General features: G+C 35.4%; 1 long non-coding RNA gene across 1 annotated transcript; it reads right to left on the minus strand.

Moving 5' to 3' along the window:
- Positions 1–18,506: 18,506 nt before the first annotated feature.
- LOC149801469 (uncharacterized) lies at positions 18,507–21,173 on the minus strand. The gene is made up of 3 exons (XR_016420464.1): positions 21,025–21,173; positions 20,369–20,515; positions 18,507–18,576 (listed from the first exon to the last, which is right to left on the minus strand). It is a non-coding gene; the product is annotated as an uncharacterized LOC149801469 (long non-coding RNA).
- Positions 21,174–25,860: the final 4,687 nt, after the last annotated feature.

The raw sequence follows: 25,860 nt of genomic DNA on the forward strand, positions 1-25,860 counted from the left end.
ACGTCACATCCCATTTTATTGAATATATGCACATACAAAATATTACAGCTAAATGGGGACAATTAGCATCGTCAATTCGGGTTGAAGCTTTACTTCTATTATAATAAGTACCATACTTGAAAATGTATGAGACTCAGGTGGTACATAAAACGTATTGTATTGTATCTCATTTGTCCTTGTCAAAGAAAACATTTTGTTAAAAAAAATTAATTTGTTGTATGATTTATGTTGAACACAAACATAAGTTCGTTCACTTGCAACAAGGAAGTCGCAATTATTCTCTGGTTCACTACCCAGACAAATATTTCGAGACTGCGCCATTTGCATCCGAAATTTAAATTTAGCCTGTTATATCCTTGCATTAAAAATGTCGTAACTTCGAAGTGTGCGAAATGGCCAATGGGCAGGCATGCATAAATATAACCAAACATTAATGCATAAATAAGGCGAAATAGTACATGGATATAATATACTACATGGATATAATATACTACATGGATATAATATACTACATGGATTTAATATACTACATGGATATAATATACTACATGGATATAATATACTACATGGATTTAATATACTACATGGATATAATATACTTGTTGTTGTTGTTGTTGTGGGGTTTAACGCCATTTTTCAGCACGATAGGCTATACATGGCGGCCAGTATTAATGGTGGAGGAAGAACCCGGAAAACACCGGAAAGAACCACCGACCCACGAGAAGCTACTGGCAAGCTTTCTCACATGCCCACATTGGCTGAATCTTAGACTCGAACCGCCGCAGACAGAGGTGAGATGGCAGTGATCCGTAACGAAGAGCGCTTTAGACCACTCGGCCACTCGGGGCCCCTGATATAATATACTACATGGATATAATATACTACATGGATATAATATACTATATGGATATAATATACTACATGGATATAATATACTACATGGATTTAATATACTACATGGATTTAATATACTACATGGATATAATATACTACATGGATATAATATACTCTTTGTATACTTGTATGATACACTTTCATATGAGAAGTACTGAAATAACACGACGAAGTCTATTGTTTGAGAAACATTTTGGCAGGCATTCGTTCTATCAAACATAATGTTTGGGACTATTTTAAAACCGTTACAGATACCTTGAAAAATTTAAATGTTGATAACACGTTCAGTATGATGTATTTTTCCATCCAGCAGATAAAAATTCAACATGAAGAATGGTATTCGTTGGTTTCTGTTCTACGTTAACGTGTATATTAAGGTGGTCATGTAGGCGAATTTATTATAATTGTGTTCAATAATGAAATTTTTCTGCACTTTAATGCTTAAATACTTTAACCGACGTGTATTAAGTTCTGATTGTTGAATGCTCTGCACTTTAAATATCATCCAGAACCTTTCTCACGAAATTTATTGATCGCCATTTACTTTTAATATGGCAGTTTGGTACTAAACTTGGTCGAGAACAGAGGATATCGTGTCAATCATAACAAATAACAGGGTTTTATGAACTTGTTTTCTGCTCGCACTGCTTTTATTGTGACATAAATGCAAGTGATATTCAATCCAGTTCGTACCGGATCACACATTTAAGTTGAGCTCGTCCAAACAAATTGTTACTACTTTAACATTGCTTATGTCGAATACTTTACTGTACTTTTAATGATCGCAAGTCAGGGTTCTGTTTAAATGAACTGATGACTAGAGGAGGTGAGTATACAGAACTCAATGATTTTAATCATGCTCCTCATTACCACAATCTCAACGATAATGTTTTTAATCATACTCCTCATTACCACGACCTCAATGATAATGTTTTAATCATACTCCTCATTACCACGACCTCAATGATAATGTTTTAGTCACACTCCATATTACCACGACCTCAATGATAATGTTTTCAATCATGCTCCTCATTACCACGACCTCAATGATAATGTTTTAGTCACACTCCATATTACCACGACCTCAATGATAATGTTTTCAATCATACTCCTCATTGCCATGACCTCAATGATAATGTTTATAATCATACTCCTCATTACCACGACCTCAATGATACTGTTTTCGAGGAAACTTGCATAGGTGATGGATTTTATGTTCTCGCGGAGAACTATCCTACCGGTAATGTTTTCATGGCATCGTAGACCGTAAACGTTCCAAATTGAGTTAAAAGATAAGTATGTACTTCTAAAGGAGACTAACCCCGGCCAAGCATGAAGCTTAAGTGAAATATTGGTAAATGAAAGGGCATATATCTTGATTAGAGATAATACCCTTAGGACCAATACGTTATAATTAGATTTATATATCCCCACAGAAGACCCATATCAGTTTTGTTAACATCTCGTGAACATAATTATCCTCTTAAGTACAAGAAGGAACGTTTCATATATCAGTACTGTGTTAACTACATCAAAAATATATCATGGAGTGAGAATATACCACAATTTTCACATGTAAAAGTGCCGCTAAAGGAACACTATCTGGCTGAGGTGCGGTGGGTACTATTTGACCTGGTGGCGCAGTTACCATTCACACTCACACTGTGGAGTCGAAGCCGCTTCCTGAAGCGGCAGCAAGCAATCTAAGAGAAACATCTGAAATGTTACGAGATTGAAATGAAAGACGTAGGCAAAGTTTTCCTTTGCGCGGTACGATGATACTAAATAGCAGGCATAAAAGCCTTGCGAAGATCACAACAGTGTGGCTTTGTCCACAGGAAACTATCGATCAAGGATTCGTTCAACCAAGATCAAGGACTTTTAACAGATTTAACAGGCACATATAACTCTAGCTCCAAGGGGTGAATATCGTTTCGTGAACAAGACATTACCAATGCGTAAATACAATTCTCACTATGATTTATTATTATTTCCACGATAGCGGTATCAAACACTGAGGAGGAGCTGCCCTTGTCGCAGCAGTAGCAGTGTCACGGGCAAATCTTCCTTCAGCTGAGTCTGGAGGAGAGATGAAGTGGAAAAAGCAGCACCAGACTATGCTAGGTGCCATGCTGCAGAATCTGGACATCAATGCAGAAGCGACGCTCTCGGGTATTTTATGAATCCTAGTTTCCTTATTGCTAAGAACTGAAGGAACGAGAGTATAACACACACACACACACACACACACACACATATATATATATATATATATATATATATATATATATATATATATATATATATATATATATATATATATATATATATATATATATATATATATATATATATATATATATATATATATATATATATATATATATATATATATCCATCATGCCTACTCATAACCCTGTTGCAATCAGCGCTGTCTCTTTTACCCTTATGGTCTATAGCCACGCGCTGCCCCATCACTTGGCGATCAGTTTAGAAGCACCAAGTTGGTAGTTGATCAACACTTGCAAGATCGCGCTTTACCGGTTGAAGTGAGGTTGGCTGGCCTGCACCAGCGGCGGTTAAAGCCTCACTATATTAGCTATATTGCGATCACCCGCTAGATAACGATAACCAAGTAAAGTGGACACCTTGTAAGAAGGCACAATCCACCAATCAACCCCACCAACACCTCCAGCTCCCACATATTGGATGTTCAAGCATTTATTCTAAATTTTACTGATAGTAAGATTTAATGTTCTGTAAGGTCATGTTAGTAGATACACTATAGTCATATTTCAAGTTAGCCATTTTTTTAAACTGAACCGATGAATTAAATTAAAGTATATGTTCCATATATTAAAGGATGAAAACGTGAAAGTTTTCATAGTTTTGCAAGATTATTTTCGTCAGATACAGATTTATATACGAACCTGGTCATTGTGATACTAATATCATACTGTAGTTCCAATGAAATGATCTAGTACGTAACAAGCAATATCACGTGTGCACATGCGTAACGTATAACAGTGCATTTGTACGTGACCGTGTCTCATATTCTATACAGCTTTAGTCATTATATTTTCAGCTTTCTAAAGCTGGATTCTGAATTTGGATGCATTGCTTTTGATGTGTGACCCTGTGTCTGAATTTGTAGCTATGAAGTTGGAAGTGCGATAATTTTTCTTAATTTAGAGGTGCGAGTTTTGAGATGGGATTTTGTCTGTAGAGCTGCTATCTTTGAAGCAGAGTTGTAGAACGTGGTGTGTTTTGTATAACCTGTGTGCTGATGTCGGTAATGATCTTGGCTCGGAGGTAGATAGTGGTTGTCTCGTGGTGAAGCACCATAGCTTCGTGACCAACGTATCTGCAAAGAACAAGGGACTCTTGAGAGACTGGGTGGGCGGGTCATGTGTGGTGGCCCCTTGATCACCCGTCAGAGTGATGGGATTAAAGATACTTTGTGTTCAAGTGGAGCCACGATTTATTTGTTCCATTTGTTTAATTGATCAGTGTCACTGAGTGAAAAGCCAAATGTATTCAGCATCATTATTCGAGTGAAAATATTACTCGTATTTGTACAAAGACCATACTTCATTCACCCTTGGTAAATAATCATCACAGTTCAATAGCTTTATAAATCCATAATTTGATCACTCAAAGTGGTAGATATTTTTATTCATGTTTGTGTTTAATTTCTAAACATTGATTTTTCATGGTGAAAGATCCATAAGTCATTCGCATCCGTTTATTATTTCCATTCATTCAGTTTTCTAGATTACTCGTTCAAATTTACATGTTATTGTTCGTTCCAGGTAGGAACGATATTATTGCCCTTATATCAGTTTCTTTAACTCAGTGTGCAACATTTTGTTTAATCAATTTTGTTATGCTTAAGTTTGGTGTCGGATTTAATCATATTTGAATCACATTATACATAAAATATCATATTCAGAAAAATTGATTTTAGTGTCTTCATTGTTATTTAATCCCAACCCAGGTCCTCTTACATCAGTAACAGTTATCAGTTCATTATTGTATCCCTCGTCGGTACCCCCTTTAAGGTCAATATCCGAATGTGCCATATCGAGTAAACTCCCCTTAACTTTGCTCAGTTTGTTTTTGGCATATCACAATACCTCCTTATATTTCAGACTCTAACACATCCCTATCGTGAGCGATATTTGTCTCCACTTTCTCGAGGAAGTGCTTTCCCTTCCCCCCTCTACAATCGTGGACAGCGTTAGCTTTTGCTCGCTAAGCATAGCCCATACATATGTTCGGGTGCTGTTGCTGAGACGATCTATATCAGCTCGAGTCAAGCCCACAGAACGACCTATGATAACGAGGGTTCATTCATTGTTGCATCCCTAGCCTTGATGGGAATAATGATCAAGCGTTATCTCAAAGCTTTGCATTTGTACGTCCTCCACAGCATTGGCCTGGTAGTTTCTTTTATACGCGGGTGAATAGAGATAATTAAGGTCTATCCACGGGAAGATACATTCTCATCAAGGCAATTTTTGTTGATGACCATGTGACATTCTTTGTGCAGGCGGCAGTTCTCCTCGATATTATGTCTGCCTCAATCGCTGAGCAATCAGTTTAGTGAGGCAGTGGACACTTCATAGATAAGAGAATGTGTTTTGCCTGTAGAGGAAGTCGATGTGGTAAATACTGCGATCCTAGGTTGACATTCTGGGCAACAAAAAATGCCAGTGGACACTGACACAACAGTACATGGTTGCGCTCAGTTGTCTAAGACAACTTGGAACTGGGAGTTACACATCATGTCGGCTCTGAAACCCCATTTTGTGAGGCTTCGTCCGACTTGATCTGCAGGAGAATGTACCTTTAAAAAAGGCCTTATGGGAATACCTTCAAGGAAGCCACTTTTAAGACGTAAATGTTTGGGCTATCAAGTGCAATACTGATGGTAGCTCTCTCAGCATCTCCATAGTAAATGGTAACCCCTGGGTGGTATATAGATTCACGTTTAAATCAGAGTCCATGTGGCATTACCTATGTAACGATGAATGTTGTACTAACAAGTTCTCATGTTGGAGTGCCATCCTTCAAAACGGCGATAACCATTGGACCCTGCACCCACGTAGGTTTGCTTGAGTTCGCATATGTGGCAGTATTTAATTGTGCGGTTTATTGTATGACCTGAGACTACTTGTTCAAACCTTACAAAGCGTCATACACTATCCAAACTTGGTGCTACAATGTGGCAACTCTCAGAATGATTTTAAAGGACTAGCTTTATTGCATTTCATTTTCCTATGACCTGCTGTTTGGACTTTGTCATACCGGGTGAAACTTGGTGACCTTTGCTTAATGGTGGGGTTAGCTTCTAATTTGTTTGGTTATACCGAGTACCCCTTTTGACATTGGTATGTACCTGGCTCCAAACCCCAAACACCAAGATCGTTTACATGAATCTCAAGCAGATCAACATTGTTGGTAACATGGTGGATATATACCGCAACACTCTCTTAAAAATGACTTCATTTGAAATTGAAAAGCGCCGAGTCTTAATATCGTTTCCGCTGGTGCAGTCATTACCATGATGGAATCCAAGATTTACAGGTAGGCAGCATAGATTCAATGCACAATTAAATAGACCTATTGTATTCCTCGATTGCGCCCCAGGTGGAGAGAAAGTATCCTTGATGGAAAATATTTTTCCCTAAGCCTGTTTACCTCGATGTTGCCACGGCGTCCACAGTTTTTGCAGTTGGAGACCTGACTAAGGATCTCTTGAAAGGTAACTATAGAATTTTAAACTTCGGGTCTCCTGTAACGAGCTCAGATGCAACCATCTTTGGCTATGTTAATGGTTCTTGATGTAAACACCCATGGATAGGAATGCAAACAAAGTAGTTGGTGTTGCAGAGCCTATCGATCCTCAAGAGACAATGCAGCTGTACTGCTCACAAGCTTCAACATCCATTCAACTTCACTGTTTAATTTTCCAATGAAGACAGGTGTTAGTCCCATACTTGGTAACTGTAGAGGTAATGCCATTATGGCAACTGTGAACGGTCGTTGTGTTGCCTTGAGAGCGGAAAGCACAGCAGCTAATCCCACTATACACCGCTGTATGGTCGTTGGTGGCTTGGTTCAGGATTGGACCCTGGTCATGACTTTGATATTTCGTTTGCGCGGCGACAAGAGGGTGGTATTTGATGGAATCGTTCGTAGCGCATCAGAAATACTGGCTATGGTAAGGTAAAAAAAGTTATACATCCACCATTGCAGATCGAAGAGATGATATTTTATATCCGAATGGTACAAAACTATGATATTTATCTCTCGTCAAGATCTTCCAGGGTTTCGCTGTTCTTTCCTCCACCATATACACTGGCTGCCATATAATTATACCCTATTATGCGCTGAAAAATAGCGTTAAACCCAAAACATTCATCACTATCACTATAATATAATCATCGTCCTGCTCATAATCATTACTAATCTTTACACCTTTATCACCGCCCACATATCTTAGAAACCTCAGACACCACATTAATTAACTGTCTACAAATTATCTGCACATTTGTATATCATGTTTTTAATTTCTCCCACTTGTACATAACCTGAATGAACTTCTTCTCATTACTCATTGTATAATTCTCTAATTCTTATTATGCTTGTCACTTTTCTCTAAGTTAATATACAAGTTTTACTAATCTTTCCGTTCTTTATTCACAAAAGGCTCTCTCTCTCTATCTCATCAAACGAAGAAAAGAGCACTGTGATGGCCTATGATCTAGAATGTGCTTCAATTTATAAAATACATTTAATCGAATTGACATTTACTTGTTTGAAGACATTGTTCAAATAGTCCTCTGACAAACTCATAATTGTGGGGGAAACGTGGGTGGGTACGGGTCGGATATATTGCTTCTAACATCTTCGGCATATTTTCTTCTCTACGATTTTAAGACAAAAATATAAACAGCTCAAAGGGACTTCGCCACTACCTCTTGTCTCAAGACCGTTTAAACAGACATTGGTTCTCTCGTGGTGGTGTAAGATGGTTGATGTACACGCGCATACACACACACACGACTTTGCTATCTCGTAATTAAGACTTACTATCTAGTAATTACGAGTTAGGTGTCTCGTGATTGCAAGTTAGAAGTTAATAATTACATGATACTAAGTGGTGATTACGAGATCAGATACTGATTTCGAGGAATCACTAAAAAGTTTCTCTAGTTATTTAGCTTCCAGAGAATTAATCTTATTTTCATAATTATATGAAGTGCATATTTTGTGATATGTAACACAAGTGTGACCTTGTTAAAAGTATATTAGTATGCAAAATTTCATTGCACGCTTAGAAAATCTACTTCTTTTAGCACAGAATATAATTATGTGCAATTTTATTTATTTTTAAATCATATAACAGTCAAATAAGGATACACTCGAACAGGCCCGGCCCTAGTATGTGCGTGACCCAAGGCAGCATGCGGGGCACATGTCGGCAAACGTTGGGCGCCAGGCCGCAAGCAAAAAATCCATTTCATCGCCTATTTTCTTTTTTTTTCAGACCTGTCTATCGAATCATTTAAACAGATTGACAGATTTAATCTATTTTACAAGCGCTTTATTTCCAAACATTAAAATCCCCATTTACGTTAACCTTTCTGTCATCGTCGCGTCTGAAAAAACAAAATGACAATTTCACTTGAATCATAACGTTTAAAAGAAAATCGATCTGATCGATCAAATTATAATCTGTAAAATCTGCATCAAAAAGTGGTCTTTCTAAAAATCTTAAAAATTTTATTTGAGGTATGAGGAGCCAAACAGCCGTGAATACCTATTATTGTGCAACACGTTATCACGAGCTCTGACGTACAAAGTTATTTCAAATGCAAATGAATGTAAATAATTCAATCTTAATATTATCACGAATAATGAGGGAGATATGCTGAAACAAAACGCGCACGCCTACATAATTAAGTTCACCACTGTCAAAATATGTAAACCTGTTTATCAACTAACCAATGAGATACTTTTAGATGCTTACACGAGGAGATAGAAATATGCAAAGAGACGAATGATACTCAATTAAGCCCATCCGACACGGTTTGAAAAATACATGTTTTTAAGATCTGGAGATTTTGACTAAGGGTGTATAAATTTGTCAAGAATTGGCACTTCCAACAAATAAAGCAAGCAAATTATGCAACGAATTTGGATGTAGAGAAATAGGATAAACAATCCTTCTAGAGCAGAGATGATGCGCACAAGAAATTATAAACAAAATACGGAAAACGAAAGAGGAAAGGCATGATTTGGATACTTTATACAGTTCCTCTTTCTCCTCTTTTTTAAAAAATCTTCATACATGTAGTGAGAAGCAAGCATGGTAAAACGAGACACTTCAAGGCACAAACGACATTTGTGTGCCTTAGACTCCATGGCTTCAGTATTATACAGGAAGGCTTCTGATACCACTCAAGGGTCTAGTGGTTAGAGCGTCCGCCACATATGCGGGAGGTCGCGGTTCGAGCCCCGGCCGAGTCATACCAAGGACCTATAAAACTTTTATCAGCTGCCTCGCTAGGCGCTCAGCATTAAGAGGTTAGTGTTAGGAATGGTCGACCTGGAGTCAGGATAATGTGACTGGGTGGGACATGATGCTACATGTCTGCGGCTTGATGCCATAGTGCTAGACATCACTATAAACTGTCACACTGCAGACATCGTAGCGATCTGACTGAAAATTGTTAACGCTACGTTAAAAATCCAGATCACACACACACACACACACACACGCACACACACAGCATCTAACAGATCTGGATCGTTTCCATAAGGGTTATATATTCCGCTTTTCAGCTTCACGCCCTCCACTTGAACAGTACGGTCAACATGAACACATACCGGGTATCCCCCGGAAACAGAAAAAGAATAAGAAGAAGATGAGCAACAACTAAATGAAAATTTACTCTAGTTGTTACACTCCTGTTTGAATATTACTTTTTCGCAATGTTCTTGGCTTATTGGCAATGATATAATAAAAAGTATAAACGTTTGAGTTCTCAGACTGGTTTACCTATTTATAATTCCTAACGATGTTAATTGCATTGATAATGCTGTTAGTCATTTTTGATAACAAGAACAATGTTGAAGACTAGGACCATCATGATCAAAATAATGATGATTGTGATGATGATTCGGACAACATCGCTAATGATCGCTAATGATGGTTTTAATGTCTAGTATGAAGATGGTAGTTACGGGGATCTTGCACTACTAAAATATGAATTAGCTTGGTATGCAATAAAATGGATGACCATCAAACTGCAAACTTTAAACGAGGAAGATGGTCACTCTACATATTTGCTCTGTTTTAACTGCAACAAATGAGTTGGAATGCTAAATCACTATTTATATACAAAATTCACGGAACATTTTAACCTGACATAAATAATGATAACGGGAAATGTGGCAAAGAAGTGCCTTCGGATCGTTCATGAATAAATCGAAGTATAATGTGCAAATATTTTATACAAAGTAGTATTATCGGTACAGCTATTTGGCATGTGGAACTGTTATGCCATTTAAGTAGATCTGTATGCATAACAAATACCCACGATCTTGTATTCCTGATACTGGAACCATCTTGAGATTTTTAATGCTATTATCAGGATTGCAGAAAAACATATTGTTATATAAGCAATTTCAATCGTTAAATTATGAAATGTGTTCATTTAATTTATCCACTATGTAAAGCTTTTAGTGTAACAAAATGATCTACCGACAGACTGCTAAATATGATTCCGAAAATAAATTAAACGGCTGATCTGACGAATGCCTGTCTAAATTATTCCAACCTACAGATATATTCATGTCATTTTAATACTTACTTTATAATAGGCTATCCCATAAAAGCGTAAAGCAATCAGTAAATTCTATTCCTGTAATATTTCACCTGATAGAAGAATGTTTGGTTTATATTTATGTTTGCTTGTCCATTTGAAATATCGCAGATTTCTCAAAAAAAGCATTTTCAGTGGTTGGAACCTAACATGTTACCGCATAACTTTGAATACAAACTGGCGTAGTCGCACAAGATTCGTGTGGACTTTAAACCAGAGCGTTATTAAAATTCTTTTTGTGTGGGGATCCAAAGAATTCATGTTTGTGTTTGTTATAAATCACGCGTCTTAACATACTTAATATCTTCAGGACAAGAAAATTATAGTAAATTAAAATGTATCAAAGTAAGAGCCCGAACACATTGTTTTAACGCAAAGTTTTCTGACAAGAAAAGGGAGTTAATGAGCAATGCGTTTCAACTTAGTCTCAGTCTTTTGAGATGTCCTATTTTTAATGCAAGAGAAGTAAACTTTCAACTTAAATTGTCAATCCTAATTTAGCAATAATAATTGTATGGTTCTAGATTTAATTCAAAGTGATGTAACATTCATTTATTTATTATCTACATAGATCAGAAATGCTGATATTTTCATTTTGCTGTTGCTTCTGCTTATTAGCCACATTAGATGTCGATGACGGGATTTTGTAATATATACCTCCAGAGTGAGTAGTCAACATGAAAAAATTACGAATATAAGAGACAATAAACATGTTTAGCATTATTAAAGGATGTGGGAGGAGTGCAAACATGTATAGCCTTGATGTATTCACCTGTTCCGCCATGTGCATAATACATGGAAAACAGATCATCCTATTGTTTATATTGTTAAAAGGTTGTATACAGCCAGGAGGAAAACAACACATGATAACAGGTTAGAAAAATGAGACCTTACAATAACGTCAAATATGAATGTCTTCTAATCAAATTCATGACGTTGTTCGTTTCACCAGAGTTATCAGCCAGTCACAGCATTCTGCCCCTTTGTATCACTTTGCAATCCATATATCAGTCAAATCTACTGCAAAACGGCTTTATATATGACAAGAAACAGAGAGATAGAGGAGACAGAGAAAGCAGAAGTTATCTCAGTGCAATTTGCTCAAAGGTGTTTATGTATATTTCTTGTTGTGGAAAATGTAGTCTAAGCGGTGAATGTGGATAAGTTTCATGTTATATTGCTACTTAATTATTGGCAAATAACGGGGCATTCAACATTGTTATTGAGAATATGCATTGATTGACTAACATGGAACCCTAGATATAAGGTATTAGTTTAGGACAATAAGTAATTTAGACTGTTGAAAAAGCATCGGTTCAAGAGCAATATTTGCATTCATTTATATATATATATATATATATATATATATATATATATATATATATATATATATATATATATATGGAAAGAGAGAGAGAGAGCGATATATGTGTGTCTATGTCTTAAATAAAGCTGTACATGTCATTACACAATGTCGTTGGTTTATATTGCCTCTCCTTTACAAGAGGAATACTTTCCATACATAACATCGTTGGTGATTTGAAAAGGCAACCAACTGCCAACATGATTGCTGCAACACCCGCTATTAAACACGATACCAGGAAAACACAAGAACCAGTTATTCACTATTCATGCTCTGGTTGTTCTTTATAGGAATAGTATTATGTCGTATCTGACTTGCACCCTCTGTTCCTTTTCTCCAAGGACAGACTGACATCAGACAGTCAGAGAAAAATATTTAAACATTCCTAGAAGATTTCGAGTTAATTACTTTGCCGCACTTCAATTGGTAAAATCTTGCGTTTTATTTTCGACTTATTTCCGAATATATCTTTCCTGTTTCATGCGATAATGCGGTTACTTTCTAGTCAATGCTCTTCTTCAAATCCAATAATTTTACAATTTTCTGTACTAAATATAGTTGTATGTAAATGTGTCAGCAACACATCAATCATGGTTTTTCATTTAAAACATTGCTGTTCTTTGCCGTTATTTAGAGTCGAGAGGAATGAATCTAATTTTTATAACTCTTTAGACCCTTGCATAGGACAAGAAACTATTTTTCATATTTTGTGACAATACTGCTATGTGTATCTATGTTGTGCGTTTAATTTGAATCTCTGATTGTTGATTGCAAGGGTCATTTTGTAAAAATCATATTGCATTTCTAACATTTGTCTATGAGAACATACAAAACTTTGGGATAATATTTGTAAACATGTTTACTTAGATCTGAGTGCAGGACAATAATTACCCTTGCAAATTCCTCATCTATTTCATTTTCGTCGTGTTCGTTTTTAAAATTTATGAAAAAGGCCTGACCATATTTACACTTGGGATGTTCTCGAATTGGTCTTTTGACCCTCATCTTGGTCCTATTATTGTGTCTTATGTTTTATATAAAGTTTGATTACTTAAGAGTATTGATTAATATTTCAATATATGCCAAGTGGAATCTGTCTTTTTATACCTCGTTACAAATACATTTTTGTTGAACACTTTTGATTTTGACTCAAAGATTAGTATTCTGCGATAATATAGTTTTATCCTCTTTTGGAATTCTTTACTAAAAGAATAAACAACAGAGTAGAACTATCTTACATGTGCTTTGTTTCCATATGTCAAAATGCATATTTACATCAACTGTATTGTCACTGTCGCATCTGAAAGAATAAAAGGATAATTTTCATTTTAATCATAATGTTTAAAAGGGGATAAAAGGTTTCCTGATCAAATTCCAATCTCTAAAAGCTACATCATCAAACACCTGTTGCTTGCTTGTGTTCGTACCCATATCGTCATGATCAGCATACAAGCATGTGAAGACGTATGGCTTGTAATGTACACATTGATACTTTAATTTCTACATTATATTAACCCGACACGTCAGCAGATACATTATGTTTACATCTCTTATAAATAAACTAGAGACACATTAGATAGATTGATAGACCGTACTTTGTCCATACTTACAGTGATGTTTATATTTACGTTTATATTTAATCAGCATATCATTAAACTATAATTTACAAATATACGCGTTACGAAATAAATATCAGACTAGAACATGTTTTTAAACAGCTGACCATGTGAGATGAGTAAATGTTATGTGAGTGATGCTGCTGGTGATGGTACTATGACATGTTGTTGTTACTTGCGAACAAGTAGAAACAATTTTTGTTATTTCGTCACTCATATCGTATGTGTTCAAGCTTGACAAGGATTATGCAGCTGAAATGCGGTTTGAAATAAATGCTCCTGTTCCATTTTTGCCAAACCCATTCAAATCTGTCATAAGAGGGCTGTGTCCGTTCGTTGTATTTCGGGATATACGAATATTGACTACACATACACCATTTGTTGAAATCCTCGAATTTACATCCAAAATATTTTTACGTTATATTTTAACACATTAATTTACACAGATGTAAGTAAATCATGCCAAAGTTGACTTTTAAAATGTGACGCCTAGTTAATAATAACCAATTAATAATAACGAGACTTGAATTTTTGCATCACTGTTCGTTTGTTATGCTGAAACAAACCAAAGTTAGCCTGGAACAATCTTGATATTGTGTCCTTGCACAGATTAGCCATTTTGGAATGAACTTAACCAACATAGAAACGTAAACGACTCAACGTCACAATAACTGAACATTACGTTTACCAACGGCTTTAACTCCGAGCACGCGAGACAAGATTACGAAAATGATTCGTTAGTGTCACTTACCTAAGACCCTAAAAGGTTGTCAAAATGATCTAAATGACTATTTCACCAAGAGGTATTCGACTTTTAAATCTTTCTCAAAAATATAAACATTGGATTCGACCATGGAGGAGATACCAACACAGAATTCACAATGAATTCATACCATTGTTCATGACCTCCGACGTCCACAGTTTAATAAAAAATGCAAATGAAAGTACATAATGCGTTAGTAATATTATTACGAATATTGAGGGAGATATCCTGAAATAAAATATGCACGCTTCCACAATACAATTCTCTCTTGTCAAATTATCTCCAACTGTTTATTTGTTAACCCTAGTTTTACCCAAAGGTCCCTTATACTGGGAGATCGATAAATATAAAGAGAGCAATGATACCCTGACATCGTTTAGACCATGAAATCCTATATCAAAGTAGATTCATTCGACTAGTATTGAAAATATATCTTTTAAACATTTAAGGATTTTGACCAAAGGTTTCAAAATGTTTTAATTATGAGCAATTCGTCCGAGTAACGAAACATATGTAAGTATGCAAATAATTTGGATGTTGAGGAACAGAATAATAAGACCTTTGTATAAAAAAAGATGACGCGTACAAGAACATCGAATGCAAATTATGGGAAGTACATGAAAGACAATTGAAGAAACACAATATGTTGTTACACGAAACAGTTCCACTTTATTTGTTGGTTAGTTTAAAAAGATAATTCATACAAGCAGTAAGATGCAATCTCGACAGAATAAGACAATACTTTAGAAAATATAAGCTGATTTTACCTTACACTCACTGGCATCATTAATAGAAAGGACAGCATCTAACATTTCTGGAAATCCTTCCGTGTTGATCGTAATTTTGGCATGGCCATAAAAAAACTATCTCCATGTAGACTGTATGGCCAGCATGGACACGAACCACTCAAGAAGCGTAACAACAACAACAACAACAACTACAACAATAATAATAATAATAATAATAATAATAATAATAATAATAATAATAATAATGTCACTTGAAGAAGAAGTCGAGAACGAGGAGGAGCAACGACATGAACTAAAGAAACAAAAATACATAAATCTTCTCTAGTAGATACACTCACTTCTGTTCGAATATCTCACGTAGTCGCGTTCGTCCTGACTTATAGATCTTGATATATTAAAAATGAAATGCTGGAGTTCTCAGATTGATTTCTTTATTCATCACTCTCAAGAATGCAAATCGCATTTATACAGATTTTAGACATTTTTGGCAAGAAAAAGTGACTTATCATTATCATGATCTAAATATAACGATGATCAGGATGATAATTTTGACAAAGACGATGACGATGATGATGATGTTATGAACATAGACGATAATAGGATCTTGTATTCACGTCCACGATTTTACTCAAACTAGCAATGAAAGTAAAAATAACTAAATGAACGATGACGACAGTTATGGTAATGAAAAGACGACTAGGAAAGCATTGAAAAATAGAACCACCAAAATCTTAGTCACCTTGAGCTGCAGTGAAATGGATGACCATCAAACTGAAAGCAAGGAAGACGATACAAAAATTAGTACAGAACTTAGAAGAGCGCTTTGCTTTTGTGACTTTAACTCTAGCTATTTTAAGTCCCATACCTTCAGAATTGGGGCCGCCGCTGAGGCGGCTAGACCATGTTTCAGTGACAAGAAAATAATGGAATTAGGCCGCTTGAAATCAGATGGAGGTAAGAAATACATAAGCTTTGGCAAACGGGTATTATCTTCGTGACATTTCAAAAACCTTTCCTACGTTCTCCATTCTTCCGTGTGTGCTGTTTTCTTTTTCAGGTTTCTTGGGTTTCGCAGACCTGGATCCCTGGGCATCGACCGTGCTTTGCTGGGATGGCTTATACTTTTTTCGGACTAATCTGTGTCTACCTGCTTTTTTGACAGCCAGGAGGGTACTTTACCAGCTACGTAAGACCAACAGCGCATTCAGGAAGTACGCGGGTTAGAATTCAGTTTAATTTGGGACTTTTTATTACTAGGACTTCTATATTTTAATTCTTGGATTAATTTTAGATTTGATTTGTAAAACCGTAAGATCTTTTTCCCATGTTTAACTTGCTTTTCGAGAGAAATAAATTATTTGTTAAATTTTACAAAGCTTGATGTCTTCACTGTTTTCTTGTTACTTTTTGAAAGAGCCTAAACACGTAACACACCAAAGACTTTAATAATACAGAACCATGTGTTTTCTTTCAGTTTCGTTCTGGCAATAACTTGCATCTATTTTCTACATGCGTAAGAACACATCACGTAAATATGCATGCGTGTATGTTTGTTTGTTAAACAAAATTTAATGCATCATACATTTTCCCCTCCTTTGCATAATTATTTCCATCAATCCTATGACAAGACAACAGATTACCAACATGATATCAAGGACGACTCTCCTGTCATATCGGACTCGTGCTATCTATCCCATTTCTCCAAGACAAGCCTAACATCTGCCAATCAGAGAAAAAGATTCAAGCTAATTCCTATCAGATTGCGAGTTACATTACGTCGCCGAACTTCAATTGGTAAACTCTTACGTTTCAGCTGCAATTTATTTGCCAGCTCTCTGACGTATCCTCTAATATATCTCTTCCGTTTCATGTAATGTGTCTCTTTACGTTCTAGTAAATACTCTGCTTCAAATGCTAAAGTCGTATTGGTGTCTACAATAAAAGTAATACTATGTAAATATGTCAACAATACATCAAGAATGGTTTTTCCTTAAGAACATTCTTGTCTTGTTTGTGTTGTTTATTATGCGTAGAGATGAATAAAATATTTGTCATTATTTTATAGACTCTTGAATAATGCGTGAAATGATCATCCATACTTCTTGAAAAGTTACTACTGCTATGTATTTATCTTTTCTTTGTGTTTAATTTTCATCCGTGATTGAAGATTACAAAGGTCATTGGGTAAACAACATATTACATAGCTAATATTTATCCAAATACACAAATTCAACTTTAAGGATAATATTTGGAGACATGTTTACTTAGATCTGGGTGCAGGGCATTGATTTTCCCTTTGAAATTCCTGGTGTACTTTATGTCTGCCATTTTTGTTACTAAAATTTAAGTAATAGACCTGACCTTCTTACGACTTAGAATGTTCTAGAAATGAACTTTGACAATCATCTTGGTACTCTTATTGTGTCTTAGGTCTCTATATAAATTTTTCTTACATCAGAACTATTGAGAATTATTTTAAAATCCCTTGGGTGGAATCAGTGTTTTTGTTGTGTTCAGTTATACTTTGAGATGATTTATGTATTTAAAGTATTAATTAGAACTCCACAGTGTTAATGGCCCTTTTTGACTAAGCCACTAGTTTGATATTATTGTGAATTCATTCCAGGACACCGTGGCTGACATCTTGTGATACATTACCATTGCTAGAACAGCAGATAATGTGAGATTATTGACACAGCAATACATTCATGATTGGAATTCATTCGGAACACTATTGGAATTCATTCGGAACACTCGATTCCTTTGGGCATGTGATTGCACATTTGGGACTATTTGGAAATTAATTCGCAATACGGTAAGTTCCTTTTAAATGTTGACTTCTAGCTGTAATGAAATAAATTATTTGTTGAATTTTACTGAACTTGTTGGTTTCCGCTTTTTTCTAGGTCCTTGTGTAAAACCATAGTGTTGTAACAATTGCAAAGATGACTTATTTATAAGTATTCAAAAATGTCGTTGCACGCATAGAACGTCTACTCCTTTAGAGCACAAATAATTCAGTACATGTTACTTTATCAAACAGTTGTTGTCTTAAAGACGCATTGTTTTACACTGAAACAAGCATATAATCGTATCCAGTTCTGATCTTCTTACAAATACATTTTTGCCGCCCACATTTGATTTGGTCTAAAAGATTGGCATTCTAAGATTATATATTAACCTGCCCCAGACTCTTTACAAGCAAGAATAACAACGAAGTACAAATATTTTACGAGCGCTTTATTTTCACCTCTCACAATTCGTATTTACATCCACCGTTTTGTCACTGTAGCACCTGAAAGAATAAAAGGACTTTTTATCACTTAAATCATGATGTTTACAAGAGAGTAGGATGATCTGCTAAGCATATATTTGTTTCTAAGATCTGCTCAACAAGTAGCATACAACACCCTGAAGAAATATTGTTCAAATGTACGTCCTGATACATTAAATTTGTTCATTATATTAACGTGAAAATTTAATGCATATAGGATGTTTGCAACTCATATAAATATGTTAAAAACGCATCAGATAGGTCGATAGAACAGGTTTCGTCCATTCTTACAGATTGATATTTGCATGTAGTCAGCAAACAAAACAGTTATACATCACGGTATGCTTATTACGGAGATAATGATCAAACTGGAAGATAGATTAAAACAACTGACCATGTGACATGAATAACTGCAATGAGAGTGGGGTTGATGTGTCTATGACATCTTTTTTGTTGTTTTTTTGCAAACAACAAATAGCCATATTTTTCCTTTGTCACTTTTGTTGTATACTTGTTAGCTTTACAAAGGATTATGCAGCTCAAATACGATGCGAAATAAATGTCCTCGCATAATAGTTTTGCCTTACCCATTCAAATCCTTCACAGGTGTTATGCCCGCTTCTTGATATTTCAGGATATATGAATATTGACTACACCTATAGCGTTGTTGACTGCACAGAATTAACTTCCGAAATGCAATTACATTGTATTCTTATACATTAATGTGCACAGGTGTAGGCAGTCAATGCCGAATTTATGTTTCACAACGTGGCGAATAAAGTGGTTTATCAAAACATTAATAATAATAGGACTAGAATCAATATCATTGTATCTTTGTCCGTTTGTGATCATGACAGAATGCAAAGTTAGTGAGGGACAATCGTACTATTATGTACCTTTTCGAACGAACTTAACCAAGAAAGCTACATAAGCGATTTCATCTCGCCAATTTGAACCTTCCATTACAAACGAATACAACCTCGAACACGCCAGACAAGAGGATTAGACTAATTAGAGTACATAACTTAGCTAAGACCTTAAAATGTGCTCAAAAGGATCTAAATGATCATTTCGCCAGCTGATATTAGATTACCGTATATATAATGTTCATGTCCATAACGAACTTCCTTAAAACCTTAGAAATTGCTTTCGACCTTGGAGGCGCCAGACAACGTTGTATACCTATTAATGTGCACGAACTCAGACATCCACAGTTTAATCTCAGATGCAAATGAAAGTACACAATTCGTTATTGACATCATCATGAATATCGAGTAAGATATTCTGAGATAAAATATTCGTCCATCCACAATACATTTCCCTCTTGTCAAATTATATACAACTGTTTATTAGTTAACCATAGTTTTACTATAGGTTGCTTACACTGGGAGATGGATAAATAGAAAGAGAGCAATGATGCAATGACATCGTTTTGCGTATCAAGTCAGATGTCAATGTTGATTATTATTAAAAATATATATTTTAAACATTTGAGGATTTTGACTAAAGGTTTATATTTTTAAAATTATTGGCACTTCGGTCAAGTAACGTAAACATTGTGCATGTAAATAACTTGGATATTCAGGAACAGAATCAAAAGACCTCTGTAGAATAGAAATGATGCATACAAGAACTTATAATCCAGACTTTACCCACACCATGGAAGATAATGGAGGAAAGGCAACATTTTTGTTCCTTGAAGAGTTCCTGTTTATTTGTTGGTTATTTTAAAACGATAATTCATACAAGCAGTGTGACGCAATCTCGATAAAAGAAGGCAATACTGTTGAAAATAGAAACTGAATTTGCTTACCTTCTACTCACTGGCACCATTAATATAAAGGACAGCATCTAACATATCTGGAATTGCTTCCATATGGGTCGTAATTTCCACATAGTCCAGATTCTCTTTCTCCACGAAAACAGTAAGGCCGGCATGGACACGAACCACCCAAGAAGCCTAATAATAATAATAATAATAATAATAATAATAATAATAATAATAATAAAAATAATAATACATATATTAATAATAATTAATAATAATGATAATAATAAAAATATTGATAATAATAATAATGATACGTGATGAAGATGTCGAGAAAGAGGAAGCGCAACCACAGCCACTAAAGAAACAAAAAACATAAATCTACTGTTGCTTCTGTTGAATATCTCACTTTTTCGCGTTCGTCCTGACTTATGAAACGCTTGTTTTCTCATATTGGTCTCTCTGTTCATCACTCCTCAAATTAACGATGATCCGGTTGATAATTCGGACAACGACGATGACGATGATCCAGATGTCTAGTACGAAGATGGAAGATACTAGGATATTGTATTCACGTCCACAATGTTATTCAAACTAGCAATGAAAGTAAAAATAACTAAATGAACGATGATGACAGTTATGATAATGAAAAAGACGACTAAGAAATCATTGATGAATGGAACTTCCAAAATCTTAGTCACCTTGTGCTGTAGTGAAATGGATGACCATCAAACTGAAAACAAGGAAGACGATAAAGAAGGATGCCTTCGACATCTTTGCTCTGTTTTAACTGCAACAATTGAGCTGGGATATCAGGGAGCTCATGTTAAATTACTATTTATACAAAGTAGTCCCGGAACGTCTTAGCTTAACATTAATTATGGTGACGGAATATTGTTCAAGGAAATGTCTTCGGTTGCGTCATGAATTATTGAGATATAAGGTGTACAGAGCAAATCTGTCAGGACAACAATACGGCATGTCAACTTGTCGTTTCCTTCAACTAGATCCGTACTCGTAACAACTATAAATTGTTAACATTTTCCCCATGCTAGAACAATCCTTAGATTTTTTAATCGTGTTGTCGGTATTGCAGAAATATATCTCATTCTATAAATAAGTTCTGCCATTAAGTGATGAAATTTGTTCATTTATGTTGTGCGGTATGTGAAGCTTTATAGCGTATTATCACATTATGTACTGATTGCGAAATCTAATCAGATTGTCGAAATAATTGATGCTTGGCAATTTTTAGAATTACAACCATTGAATGTTATCTACCAGATTGAATTTTAATCTGCATTTGCCTCCAACAGTGCAAGTTACATTTAAATGTTCATATTCTCTTTAATGATCTTGAAAAGTCCTAAAATGTACGTATGATTAAAGTTTGCCTGTCCATACGAATGGTCACTGTCTCCACATATTTATATGGACTGAAAAGATAGGCGGAATTGTAATTTGTTTTGAAATAAAAATCATGCAGCTAAACATACCTAATTTAGAATTCTTCAGTGTAACACAACTAAAATAAAAGCGAACGAACCAGGAAAAAGCAATATATATATCATTTAAGAAAGCGAAGGTTTTGATAAGGAGAAAGGGAATTATGACAAATACTTATACACACTACCTTACTTTCATTCGTTTCAGATATGCCGCTTTTTATTACAGGTAATGTAAAAACATTCAACTTGAACTGAAGATACATATTGTCCCTATTTAATTGTAACTGTTTTTGGTTCCTTAGTTAATAAAAACTCATGTAAAGTTCTGTCCCTTCATATGAAAATTTAGTTTATAATGGTCCCTTCGTCTATGGAGATTTTCCTTTCGTTGCTTTTTCTGCTTAATTGACCGCAGACGATGACGACTTTTCTTAACATATACCTATATGGTTAGTAATCAGCCAGAATAGTTCCCCAATAAGAGACAATACACATGTCTCGCATTATTAAAGGATCTGGCTGGAGAACAAGCTTGTATAATTTGATTTATTCACCTGATCTGTCACGTGCATAATACCTGGAAAATGATAATGTTATTGTTCGTATTAAGTCATATACAGCCAGTCAGGCATACATAGGTTTAGAAGTAAAGTCCCATTTGCAACGTGTATCCTACGTGACTTTGTCAGGAATAGTTTGACATGAATAGTTCTTTAAAATATTTCGCTGCACTATTTTAGAAAAGTTAAATAAATTATACGTTTTTTTACTACATTGTGCATTTTCTACATTACTCGCAAAATATTTACTACATTTTCTACATTACTCGCAAATAAATTCGTTTCATAGAACGAATATGACGATATTACGCACCAGAAATATTTGATTTGTATTTATTTACTCAATGCGAAGACTACGCTATCCACCAGATATTACTAGCATCTCGTCACCCCTCAGTATACACCCATGTTCCGACTTGCCCCAAAATGCACCCCTGTTCAGACACGACCCAGAATGCACCCACGTTTCGACCCGCCCCAGTATGCACCCATGTTCAGGCTCGCCCCAGTATGCACCCATGTTCTAGCTCGCTCCAGTATGCACCCATGTTCAGGCTCGCCCCAGTATGCACCCATGTTCAGGCTCGCCCCAGTATGCACCCATGTTCAGGCTCGCCCCAGTATGCACCCATTCCCAACGTATAGTTGTCTTCTACTGGTCAGACACCAAACACCAAGTGATGCATCCTCCTTCTGTGACATAATCCATCGTAAATACTTCATTCGCCTACAGACATTAACATCTATGTTAAATGTTTAAAACAAGTAGAGTTGTTATGGGAGCAATAATGACATTAAGGGAGAGAAACGTTTAAGAAACTCATCTTTGTAATAAACAACACACAACTATTCCCTTAATCATAATCCAATTGGTGCATGTACATCAGTTTCAAAATGTCGTAAGACATGGAATTTCCTACCTTAACATGTATTTGAAAAACACTAGAATGCAGTGAGATATAGGTGATACACATACATACGCAAATCGATTCCCATAAATGAAAATATCAATAATAATTCATTAAATTATAAACGAATAAACACCACATCACCAATTTAATAAAACAGATGCATAAAAATATTATAACTAAATGCGGACAATTAACATCTTCAATTAAAGCTAAAGGTTTACTTCTTCTGTAATAAAATGCTAGCTTATCTCAACCAAGCTAGACAAATATACTGCTTGCAATTTTTTGTTTATGATCACTTTTTCACTGGTACCGCTCCAGCGGCTTATTGGTTAGAGCGTCCGCCTCGGATGCGAAAGGTAGTTTGTTCGATCACAGGTAGAGTTATACCAAAGATTTACAAAAATGGTACTAACAGCTGCCTCGCTTGGCGCTCAGCATTAAGATGTAGGTGTTAGGACTGGTCGACCTGGTGTCAGGATAATGTGACTGGGTGGGACATAGTGCTACATATCTGAGGCATGATGCCCCAGTGCTAGACTTCACTATAAACTGCAAAACTGCAGACATCGTTGCTATATGACTGAAAAAAATTGTTAAAAGATACGTTAAAAATCCAAATCACACACACACACACACTAACACACACACACACACACACACTTGTTCACTGTAAAATAAACTGTTTTGCTAAAAGCAATTTGTTTGGCTGATGATTATCCTCCATTGATGATATTTAAATTCAGTATTTTTAGACGCATGCCTTATATAAAAATCTAGCGGTAATTTCGTTCACTCCTGAAAATAATTTTAATCTGAAGGACTGTAGATTAAGACATTTCTAAGACTGTATGGGTATTCGAAGCTATACTTTAGCTTCTTATGTCCATGCGAACATAAATGTTATTATTATTATTATTATTATTATTATTATTATTATTATTATTATCATGCTTGTATTGTCATATGTGACCATTTTGTTGGTACAGCCGAAGTCTAAATGCCAAGAACTGGAACATTTGGATAATGCTCCGATAAATGCTTTTATAAATGAGATAATGACGTGGAATTAGATGAAAAGATGTTTTTCTCACCTATGTTCTCTTTCAACCTTAACCTATATCACAACAAAACTTACGGGGATAGAAGCAGTAGGCGACTTCTTTGCATTTTATCTAATGTGTTTTCTCAATTTTCTTGCGCTGAATTCAAGACTGTTTAAAATTTCATTAAAGGTCAGTTTTATAAGCATGGACGAGACTTTACTTATCAGTCTATGTGATACGCCTTTAGTTTATTTATCATTATCATTTAAACATTATGATTCAAGTTAAAGTTTACTGTTGTTCCTTCTGATTAGACACTGACACAAAGATTGATGTAAATGCCTTTCGGCAAGAACGAAATCAAAATTGGACTACTACATGTATTTGCAATGATGTCAGTTCTTGAAACAATTAAATTCTTTCATGAGTAGAATTTATTGTGTTGTCAAGTTAAATATTCCACATGCTAAAATATATAGAAAGTATGTTGTGCGCTAAAGGAGATTACTTCTAAGGGTGGACTAATAATTTTGATTCCAGATCAGCTTTTAAAAAAGAAATGATTGCACTAGCTGTTTAGGTATGTACATGATTCTTTTCTACAACATGCATGAATCTGTAGGACATACCGAATTATCACTAGGGAGCCTGTAAATATTTAACATTTAAAGAAAAAATATTGACTCGAAAGTACAGGTACATTTTGCATTATACAGCAATATCACAAACGACAGTAACGAACTCAGTTTTGACGTTTCAGATTATTCATCATTACTAATGAAGTGAAGCCAATTATTAACATATTGGTTTTTTCATCATCCTCTAATGTCTACTCTCATAAGCTAAGTAAGAGTTGGTGGTTTGTTTGCTGTTGATTTTAAAGACACTTTGAGCACAATATTGGGCATATCAAAGCCTGGAAATCTGAGCTCAGTTTCATTCAGAAGGATATACAAATCAATTTGCCCTCGCTGGCGAGGGCGGGTATTAAACCACCGACCCTTGGATTAAGAGTCAGATGCTCTCCCAACCGATTTGCCTCGGCTCGAACGTTTTAGAGGAGAGGTTACAGTGGGTTAAATTATGGTAACACCTTATTGTGGGAATTTGGAGTTGTTATCAGAGGTTATTGAACCAAAGGCAAGTTGATTTTATGATCATGACAATGAATCACATGATAATATATTATATGATTAATTTATTGCATGACCCATTAAAATTCCATTTAAAATCTACAGTTCGTCATCAAATTGTTACATGAACTAAATTATTCACCTTTTGTAGCTTCGTGCAGCTTTATCCTTTCGACTGTAGTTCTTAAATGTTTGAATTTTCATTTTCATTTTTGTGCATTTTTACGCAGATTGTATTTTTTTGCAATGCGAGGGTAAAATACTCCTTTCCAATTGACCGCTCCGGTGGCCTAATGGTTAGAGAGTCCACCTCTGATGCAGGAGGTTCGAATCCCTCCTAGTCATACTAAATAGTTATAATATGGTACTGAAAGCAGCCTCACTAGGCGCTCAGCATTAAGAAGTTAAGTGTTAGGACTGGTCGGCCTGGTGTCAGGAT

The sequence above is a fragment of the Sinohyriopsis cumingii genome, chromosome 4 (assembly GCF_028554795.1).
Source record: "Sinohyriopsis cumingii isolate HCF-2022 chromosome 4, ASM2855479v2, whole genome shotgun sequence".
Classification (NCBI taxonomy): domain Eukaryota; kingdom Metazoa; phylum Mollusca; class Bivalvia; order Unionida; family Unionidae; genus Sinohyriopsis; species Sinohyriopsis cumingii.